The 10,000-nt window shown below is 43.6% G+C and overlaps 1 protein-coding gene across 1 annotated transcript in view; it reads right to left on the bottom strand.

Annotated features, from left to right (window-relative positions):
• Positions 1-10,000, bottom strand: part of LOC138968016 (serine-rich adhesin for platelets-like) — a 305,824-nt gene that overhangs the window by 134,784 nt on the left and 161,040 nt on the right. The gene's annotated exons all lie outside the window — the stretch shown is intronic.

The following is a 10,000-nucleotide window of genomic DNA, read 5'->3' on the forward strand; positions in this document are numbered from 1 at the left end:
CAGAGACCGGGGGTTTCGGGAGGCGGGAATTGAGGGTGGAGGTGTTTTTACCTGTCCTCGTTAAGTTCCTGGGGATGAGCACGGTGTTTCTGGCAGGTAACACAGCTACACAGAAAACCCCGGGCCCGCTTGGACCCAGAGTTGCCCATGCCTCCTCAACGCTGGACACACACTGTACTTCTGTGGTGACACTGCCCGCTCTTGTCGGGTAGAAGACTTGTTAATACAGCCTGTCCTTTTTATCCCGGGCACAGGTCTGACTGAACGAGAGGGCGAGGATTGTTCTTTGAGGATGGCATTGTTCACAGTTGATGGCCAGTTACTCGTCACGTTGAACTTGGTTTAGACATGACTTGGGTGTGTAGAGAAAACAACCCATGAAGACAAATATATGCCACCGCCTAAGTTACCGGGAATCTCCTCTAAAAGTACGTTCGTAAGATTTGATGTGCAGAAATTCCGCAGGATTCATTTCACTTTTGGTCTGTATCCCATTGTCTTGTTCGTTGGTTAGTCACACTGCACAAGAAAATGCTAGCTCTTTGAAGGCATTTTCATATCCAGACATCATTCCCGAAGTCAGCTTATTAAATCCTGAAATTGTGTATCGCACGAAATATACCTTCTACAATATCAAAACTCTCTTCATATTGATCACACTGGCTAGAAACACTAAAAACCGGTGTCCAAAACGACATCCTAAAGTGTTCACAATAGTAGGCAACATATAACTATTGTTTTCATGGAGAATGCAACAAAGGCAATACATTCTGAAGGGGACATTTCTTCATGTCGTAGAGCACACAATTAAAACTTTCAGCAAACAACTTTCCACCCAAAATGTCACGTACTAGCCTATACGCACACATGAATAGTACAGGCAGAAAGAAAAGGGTGTTGACAAAATCCACAAAAGAAACTTCTCCAACAAAGCCAACATTCCGGGACTCGAAAAACTTCATAACCGGAAATAAACTTTTTGCTAAATGTCACGCTGCTAAGCTATGGCGGAGAAGAATACGCGAGCATCCAACATGCCGAGAACTCTGTTCCATTCCGCAATACCAATGGCGCTATTTACGTGCGGCGCATGACGTCATGGAGAGACGCCATCACTGTGTAGGCACAATGCATAAGGCAAAGAATCTTGAGATGATCGATCTGTTGTATGTTAGTCTTATCACTGCTTGGGCGCGGAGCGGGCCACACCTTTTCATGCGACATTAACGGGGTAATCAGATACAATGCATATAGACGTTGCGAGATAAACTCCCGAGTGCTCAGTAGGAAACTGGGGCAAACATGATGTCATCTGACTTGTCTCAGACAGGCTTAAAAAGTTTTACTTGGATAATTACAAATATAATGCCGCATACAATCAATTATATTGTCTCAGACTGTCGATGTAAGATCCCGTTAACTGGTACATGAACCAGTTCGTCTCCCGTGGTAACTTTCCGTGGGAGGCAGCACGAGTGCTTCGTCGACGACGTGGGATGATAAAAACGAAGTCATATTTGTCTCCGTTTCGAACTGAGTGTTGAGTCGTTTACACCGCTTCCTATATATAGTGTCGTATCGTGATTGCACGAAATAAGTAATCTACCGAGGGCAGAAGTGTGTGAGCGTGTAATGGACTTCGAATGCTGCAAGGACTTTTGCACATGACACTGCTTCACATCAATATCATGTTTATTTCTGAAGCATGGTCCTTTTTTCCCTCGATGTGTGGGTGTCCTGAGCTCAACCTTTTTTTCTTTGCGTCACTGAAGATGCTCTGCGCAAAATTACATGTTCAAAGAGTAGTAAGTTTTTAAAAAACACGATTTTGAAGCCAGTTATTTTCAAAAATCTATGGTTTATCCCGACTGAAATTTGGTTAAGGGACAAACAGTCAAACAGAAACGGCGAGCGGAAAGGGACCTTCCAAGAACGACTAAATAAATAAAATAAAAATAAAAACTTCACATTTTACATACAACTTACAATGGACTTTTGTACTGGCGAGCATGAGCATGAGAACAGCATATTTTTGACTGTACCGAGTTCTAAATCGGCACTATTATGCAACTGCAAAGAAATCCAAACACAGAAATGCCGCAAAACTAAACAAAAGAAGAAAAAACCGCACAACGAATGAAAAGAAACGATTGTCCTTTTCAATCAAAAACCAAAACCCAAGACCCAAGCAGCAGGTACCACTGAGTGCGGGAGAAAACTTTCAGACTCTGAGACACCATGCATCACTAGCTGCCAACGCTGGTCCAAGCACAGCTTGCTCACAAACTGTACACGACACCACGAGAAGACGACAGATCAAGCACAGCAGTCCAATTTGACTCCTCAGCTTCCGAGACCAGGGAAGGTGGCAATGGGTGGGGTGGGTTGAGTAAAGGGTGGGAGGAGGGGGCAGATTGACGTCCCTCTGGCTGTCCACAGCGGCTGGAGACCCTATGACTTACGACGGTCTACTGACCTCTGGTCAACCGTCTGGCGTTACTTATGGCTCAGCCCCAGAGTTGCAGACATCGAAATATCCAGACATCGTCTCGCTGCCAAACTAGTCCAATCGTAGATTATATAGCAAAGGCAAGGAAACCAATGAGTGATTCCTCTTTGAGACAGATTAATTTATTCCTTCCATATAGCATTGAGACTCGAGGGCAATTCTGTCTGGGTTGGGACATTGGATAACTCTGGTCCTGAAACAGGTGGCAAGAAAGGATTTATAGAGCCAGACAAAGAGACATGAAACAAGTGTAACAGCTGACTGGACTGCTTTTACTGTCTGACTCTCTTAACGTTTCCTTGTTTGTTGGGTCGATTATTTTTACTTCGATGCTAGATCTTTAAAAACAAAGGGATGTAAGCGCTCTGGATGCATATGACACGTGCATCAAGAGTAAGTGAGAGTTGTGCAGAATCAATCTCCTGGCACCTGACAGAATAAGATGCATTGAAATAAACAAGTGACTTTCATCCTTGAAAAAAGATCTTATCGATGCTAGAGTTAATTTTCTTCATCGGTCGTTTCTTCCTTTTCGTCGAAATGTTTTGGAGATATATTCCTGATTTTATCTTGTATATCTTGCTTTTTGTACCTACGTACAATTACTTGTCATTTTGAAAGCATCTATGTATATTTTTTTTCTTTGAATGGATGTTGGATTTTACTTTCCGCATGAACAAATCTGCGAGCATTTGCTTTGATCCGAAATTGCTCCTTGTACAGATGTTCAGTAAGTAGCGAGAATCATCAAGCTTGTTTCCTCAAGTTTATTCAATAGATCGGGGCAAGACCTTGTCCGTTAGATTTACGGCACTTTTGCCTCGGCCGTGGATGACAAGCGTGCCCCCTTCACTATTTTGGACAGTGGAATACTATGTATCATCTCTACCATACTCAGGGTTTACACAAAACACTGCTTCAACAGCCATACAATAGGGATGATATCTCGTTAAAAAAAATAACGTTTTTTTTTAAACAGAACAAAAAGAACAAGAAACGAAACAAAATGGGTTCGGTCTGCGCTTTTGGCAACAATTTCACCAATTGTGGCATCGAGTATGTCTCCCAGCTGCTTCGAGTGGCAGACAGTGTCCAGTTTCACCTCGCCGCATTTAGACCCTTGTCCAAACTTGTGTCCGGTTCACGCTGTTAGATTAATCCGGAATTCGTTTGCAGCAATAGTTGGCCAACCCCCCCCCCCTCCCCTTTCACCTTGTGATCTGAGGACACCAAGTGGAGCCAGTATCGTTTTCTGTGGTACAGATGTGGAAGTATGACTAATTCTTTACGATGGTCAAGTAGAATTGTTCAAGGTCAGCAAAAGCATCCACAACGACTACACGGCGTTACTTGTCCCATCGCCCAGTTCTTTGGAGACTTTTCTGTTCTTTTTTTTTTCTTTTTTTTTTAATTTAACAGGATGTCACTCCCTTCATTTCATTTCATTTCGATTTCTGTAAACTCTTTTTTAACCGCTACACCTATTTCTATGGACACACTACAACCAGACCGGTGTCACGAACTGAAACCTCTGCTGAACAATCCTGCTCATTGCGGTCAATGCGCAGGCGCCTATCTTGGACTTAAAAAATGCGACCCTTTGACCGAACGAACCATGGGTTAGGGTTAGGGTTAGGATTAGGGTTAGGATTAGGGTAAGGGTATGGGTAAGGGTTAGGGTTAGGGTTAGGGTTAGGTTGTTCACGACCTGATTAATCTCCCCATGTTAGCGCATGCGCATTGACCGCAATGAGAAGGATTGTTCAGGCAGAGTTTTCAGTTCGTGACACCGGCGTTATTGAAAGAAGTACTGGGCTACAAGTCTTTATTATCTCGAAATCTCATTGTGCCTGAGTTTTGTGCCTGGACGCTTGCTTTCAATTGGATAGAAAGGGGGAGGAGCGGGTTCAGGAAATCGAACTAATAAAAGAGTTTTGGACAAACAAAAACCTAAGGTTTCCTTTCTTTGAAGGGGTTTCAAAATTCTCAAGAAAGGCTAGGTTTTGCCAATACAGTCAAATAAATTGCGTTGAGTTTGTATCGATCCCGTTGCCACAAAAGTAACTCTACCGCATATAGACTAGCTATACATGTCTGCAGCAGACAAAGAAGCTAGCTCGTTTTTCATCGTCGATACAGGACCTTTGTGGTCTGAGACACTCCAGTGTCCCATTCTCCAAGGCTATAGATTCTAACAGCGTTACATCTGGGTGCAGGCCGAAGCTGAAGACTACCTCCATCCCGTGTAAACTATCATGTAAAACACTACAGACCCAACCGAGTGAGGATGAAAACCGCTTGTTGATTTCAATGCTTGTTGTTCTCTCAGGTGCCAGGAGACTGGTTCCGCACGACTCTCACGCTTACTCTTGTTGAACATATGTGACCCTCCACCACGAAATGAGTCGGATGTCACCTTGCGCGGTTCTGCTCTAGGCCTAATATACGTCCCGGGGGTGTCAGGCACCAGTGTGAGGGTCACCTTAGTCCCAGGCTTATAACTCGAACAGGTTTTGCTCTTTTCTAAAACGGTTTTTACCACTGGGTAGAGCATAAAAAACTCTTTAAGAAAATGTAAAAATATAAAAATCATGCAAAGGTGACATGCGACTCATTCTGTGGTGGAGGGTCACATATCGTTTGCATGTAAAGATATTACGATCCTTTATTTTTTTGGACCACGACAGACCTGTTTTTACGAGAAGGAATGTGAACTTGATCTGAGCAGGAAAAGGGCTTCCATGAAGCAGTCTTGCTCGAATGGAACCATCTTGGTTCAGTTTCTGTATCAATGTATGGCTGGCGCAACCAAGGACATTGTTAGCTTTATTCACTTAATTTTAAGAATAAGACGTGTAAAGAGTTCCAATCCTTAGCTGTACCTAACTTGTTTGATCAACAAATCGTTTGCAGAATCATTTACAACAACGATGTCAAAAGAAAAAAGTCATCTTTATGAAAACCTGTAGTTATCTGGCTCTGTAAACGGCATGGTGTGTCTATTGTATATCCACTACATGTAGGTTGTACATTTAATTGTTCTATTCTGTATATGTTCTTTTGTAAAGGGCCTAGAGCCATAGGTTAGGCACTTAAAAATGTCCAGTTAGTATTAGTATTAGTAAGTACCATACAGCTTCCTGACACACGACTAGCAGCCTGTAGTCTACCACATACGGGCTCATTTCCTTACGTGGTAATACACGCTGTTATCACCCTATTTGATGTAGGTAGCAGGTACAGCAAGATAGATATCGATTGGTGGATATGATGATAAATAATGCAGTGATGTCAGCAAGTGGCCTGCACTGCACTCAGAGAGCTAATTAAGACCAGTGTATACTCGTAACGGTAATTTATTTGACAGCTTGTTTAGCGGGCATGTTTTGAGTGCCTGTTGCTTTGAGTTGAGTAAAGGGCAGTGCAGGCTCATTGTGTTCACCATCTGAATGGCTATTTAATATACCATTTAAGAGTAACAGTCGAGGGTAAAAACTTGAGATTCTCTCTAAATTAAATGTAATCGCAACTTATTTTCCAGAAATATTCTTTTTGCGGGTAATTCCATACACACAACCGCACTCTCTACGTGTGAACTTAACTGCTGACTTTCCACATGTTCCGATATTCACTTTGACTTTTTTTCACACAAAAATTGACGCTCGCAGCAACTACAACATCGTGGGAATCACAGAAAGAAGCTTCCTACTAAAACGACATTCGGAAGCCTAGACTAGCGCACGATTTCGCGTGTGGTATTTTCCTAACATGAACAGTTTTTACAGCGGACTATGTCTTATAATCAAACAAATTGGATTTGTTTGTTGTTGTTTTTTTCTTCATAATTCCAAACAAAATAAGTTCTCAAATCTGTCAGGACTCTCACCAACAACACAAACTGACGTTCTCGATTTGCTTTCCACAGGACAACACGACAAAAACTGTCACTACTCCACGCACCGAGTGCTTAAACAAAGTTTCTTCGTGTATATCAATACACAGAAAACACCATCCTCACTATACTGCTGAAATGTATATCTCAAGAAGAAAATGGAAGGCCAGACACTTGCTCACACTAAGAAACACGATCGTGATATATAGCATAGCGAGATACAAAGCACACACATGTACACTCTCACTCTCTCCTATCTCTTCCTATGAGCACAGATCGAAGTGAGCACGGGCGTGCACATAGGGACACAATTTCACTGGAGATAAGGCAATCACAGGGGATTCCCTGCCTCCACTACGGGAGCCGTTGGTAGTTGTCGCGCCGCGGATGGCGATGCGGGGTGTGGGCTGGCCGTGGCCACAGTGTAGCCGTGGTGGTAGTGGTGTCGGCAAGACTGGGCTGTCTCCGAGCTCAAAGTCTCAGACAACTGGCTGTAACACTAGTCTTCATTTGCTGCCTCGGCCGTCCCGGCGTTTGTCGTCGCTGTCGTTGATGTATGGATGTAGTATTTGTAGCGGACAGGCGAGGAGCTGCCGCTCTGACAAACATTGTAAAGTACCTGACCCCATCCTGCGGTGTGTCATACCGAAATGACTCCTTAATCTCGATCTAATTTTGCTTCCAAATCAGAACACACATTTCTAAACTAAACCGGAAGGGGATAAATGTGTGTGTGTGTGTGTGTGTGTGTGTGTGTGTGTGTGTGTGTGTGTGTACGTGTGTGTGTGTGTGCGCGTGTGTGTGTGTGGGTGTGTGTGTATGTGTGGGTGTGTGTGTGTGTGTGTGTGTGTGTGTGTGTGTGTGTGTGTGTGTGTGTTAAGAAGTGTTGACGTTGTTTACACTCTATACCTTGTTTATCTACTTCCCCAAAGAGTTTATTCTCACTGCAAAGCCGTTGGAGTGTCTATTCTGTTCTGAGCACAAAGGATGCATGTAGCCTACATCATACGTAGATTTAAAAAATAACAATAGATACATCCTCAAAAATGTCACGATGGCCATACGTCAGGATTGAATAGTCTCCCTTTATCCCGGGCATAATTGGAAGCATCCGCCGAAATTCCTGTAACCTCATCCTAATTATTCATGGAAACCACTGAGACATAAATAACTGTCAAAACGGCATGAGTAGGAGTACAAAGACAGCCCTTGTCGTTGTTAGTGTCTTTTGCAAATCATACCGCCCCCAACTACGTACCGGTCTAACTCCTGAACTTATCAGGGGGGAAAAAGACTGCACAGTTAAAGGCCAAGAAAAATAAGTAATGGGTTAGGTAACCTGTATCCCCCCCCCCCCCCCCACCCCCAAGACCCAAGAAAATAGGTAATGAAAATGCCTCAAGTAAAGTGATTTTGCGACCAGTACGTTGTGTTTCCGCAGTGTCTATACCGACTTGTTTTGTGTGTTTATTTGTATGTGTGTTTATTTGTGTGTGTGTGTGTGTGTGTGTGTGTGTGTGTGTGTGTGTGTGTGTGTGCGTGCGTGCGTGCGTGCGTGCGTGCGTGCGTGCGTGCGTGCGTGCGTGTGTGTGTGTGTGCGCGTGTGTGTGTGTGTGTTTAAACGAACAAAAGTGTGGTTGGGGAAAATTGGCTTTGGTCGGGTTACAATATTCTGTTTTATATAATCCACCTTAGAAAACTTTTGAAAGAAGCCCATGTATCACTGTTTCTGGCATTAAAAAAAACTGTGCCAAACCTCTCTCTCTATCTCTCCTTCCCTCCCTCCCTCCCTCCCTCCCTCCCTCCCTCCCTCCCTCACTCACTCACTGTCTCTCCCTCCCTCCCTCCCTCCCTCCCTCCCTCCCTCCCTCACTCACTCACTCTGTCTGTCTGTCTGTCTGTCTCTCCGTCCGTCTCTCTCTCTCTCTCCCTCTCTCCCTCTCTCCCTCCCTCCATCACTCACTCACTCACTCACTCTCACACTCACTCTCACTCACTCACTCACTCTGTCTGTCTGTCTGTTCGTCCGTCTCTCTGTGTCTCTGTCTCTGTCTCTGTCTCTCTCTGTCTCTCTCTCTCTCTCTCTCTCTCTCTCTCTCTCTCTCTCTCTCTTCTCCAAGGTGAAACAAACATGGACGGAGCGTGATCTACAAGACGATGTACACGGGAAGGAAGATAGCAGAAGAAGCAGGTGTTAGACAGCTTTGAGTGGGTGGGACTTTGATGTGTGATTCCTGATTTCCAAATGTTCAACATTTTCTTTAGCTGCATTATTTTAGTTATTCATGAGTGGGTGGGTGGAGGGGATGGGCTAGTTCTAACTATGCATTAGATTATAAAATTGTATTCTGTGTAGACCCTTCCACCAGCATCTTAGACCACTCTTTGTACATTTTCTTTTAATAGATGATTGTCATTTGTTTTACCTCATGTCTGCCCTGCGTGTGATGGTGTGATCGTGACTGCTGTAGTGTGGGCGCGTGTGTGTTGGTGTGTATGTCAGTGTATGTGTGGGCGTGTGTGTGTGTGTGTCAGTGTGTGTGTGGGTGTGTGTGTGTGCGTGATTTTACCAACACTACGCGAAATTCCTTGTGCTTTAAATGTTTTTTAATGTCACTTGGCTCAATAAATACTGTATTTTGTATTCTTTTGTGAAAAGATTGATCACAACAACATGTTTACAACTGGCAGTTGAGACTGTTTTCCAAAGAGTTTTTTGTTGCCAAACCTCTCGACAACAGGGAGACATTCCCCCCACAGCAAATGTTTGGTCAACATGTCATGAAATCCAAACAGAGATAGACTGCAAACCTTACAAAGTCAACATGTCATGATTATTTTGGGTTGATTTTTTCAAGTTTCACCCCCGTTATTTATCTTTATCGCTCAATCGGACCGATTCCTTTCGCCCGGTTCTGAACAAGGAAATTTCGTTCCAGCCACGCATTTTGCGCAGTTCGCGTGACAAATGCATTTTTCATCAGATTTGGGTTACAAAAAACCGGACAAAGTGCCTAAACTCGGGCAACAATCAATGCAAAAATACAGGGAAAAGGTCGCAACAATTGAATCAGAAGCAAATATAAATATAAAAAAGGTAAACCTCTGATTTTCCCCTCTCTGCAATTTGATTTATTACCACGACAAACTAATCAGCTAGTAGTAAGGGAATACCTGTATTAAAAATTCGTTTCTCCAAGGTACCGTCAGTCTGTGCCGAGGACACGACCAGCTTCAACTCCGCAGATATGTCTACTCTAGGCTTGGTTTAGACATGTTGTATTCATTATTGGTTTTATACAATCGTTTCACACACACACACACACACACACACACACACACACACACACACACACACACACACACACACACACACACACCGAATAATAAGCAAAATACTCATGAACACGATCTATACATTTGTGACCCTCCACCACGAAATGAGTCGCATGTCATCTCGCGCGGTTTTGTGCTAGGCTTAATATAAGTCCGGTGAGTGTCTGGTAACAGTGTGAGGGTCACCTTAGTCGCAGGCTTATTGCTCTTTTTTAAAACGGTTTTCACCACTGGATAGAGCATAAAACACTCTTTGTGTAAAT

This window comes from Littorina saxatilis, linkage group LG6, assembly GCF_037325665.1.
Source record: "Littorina saxatilis isolate snail1 linkage group LG6, US_GU_Lsax_2.0, whole genome shotgun sequence".
NCBI classification, from domain to species: domain Eukaryota; kingdom Metazoa; phylum Mollusca; class Gastropoda; order Littorinimorpha; family Littorinidae; genus Littorina; species Littorina saxatilis.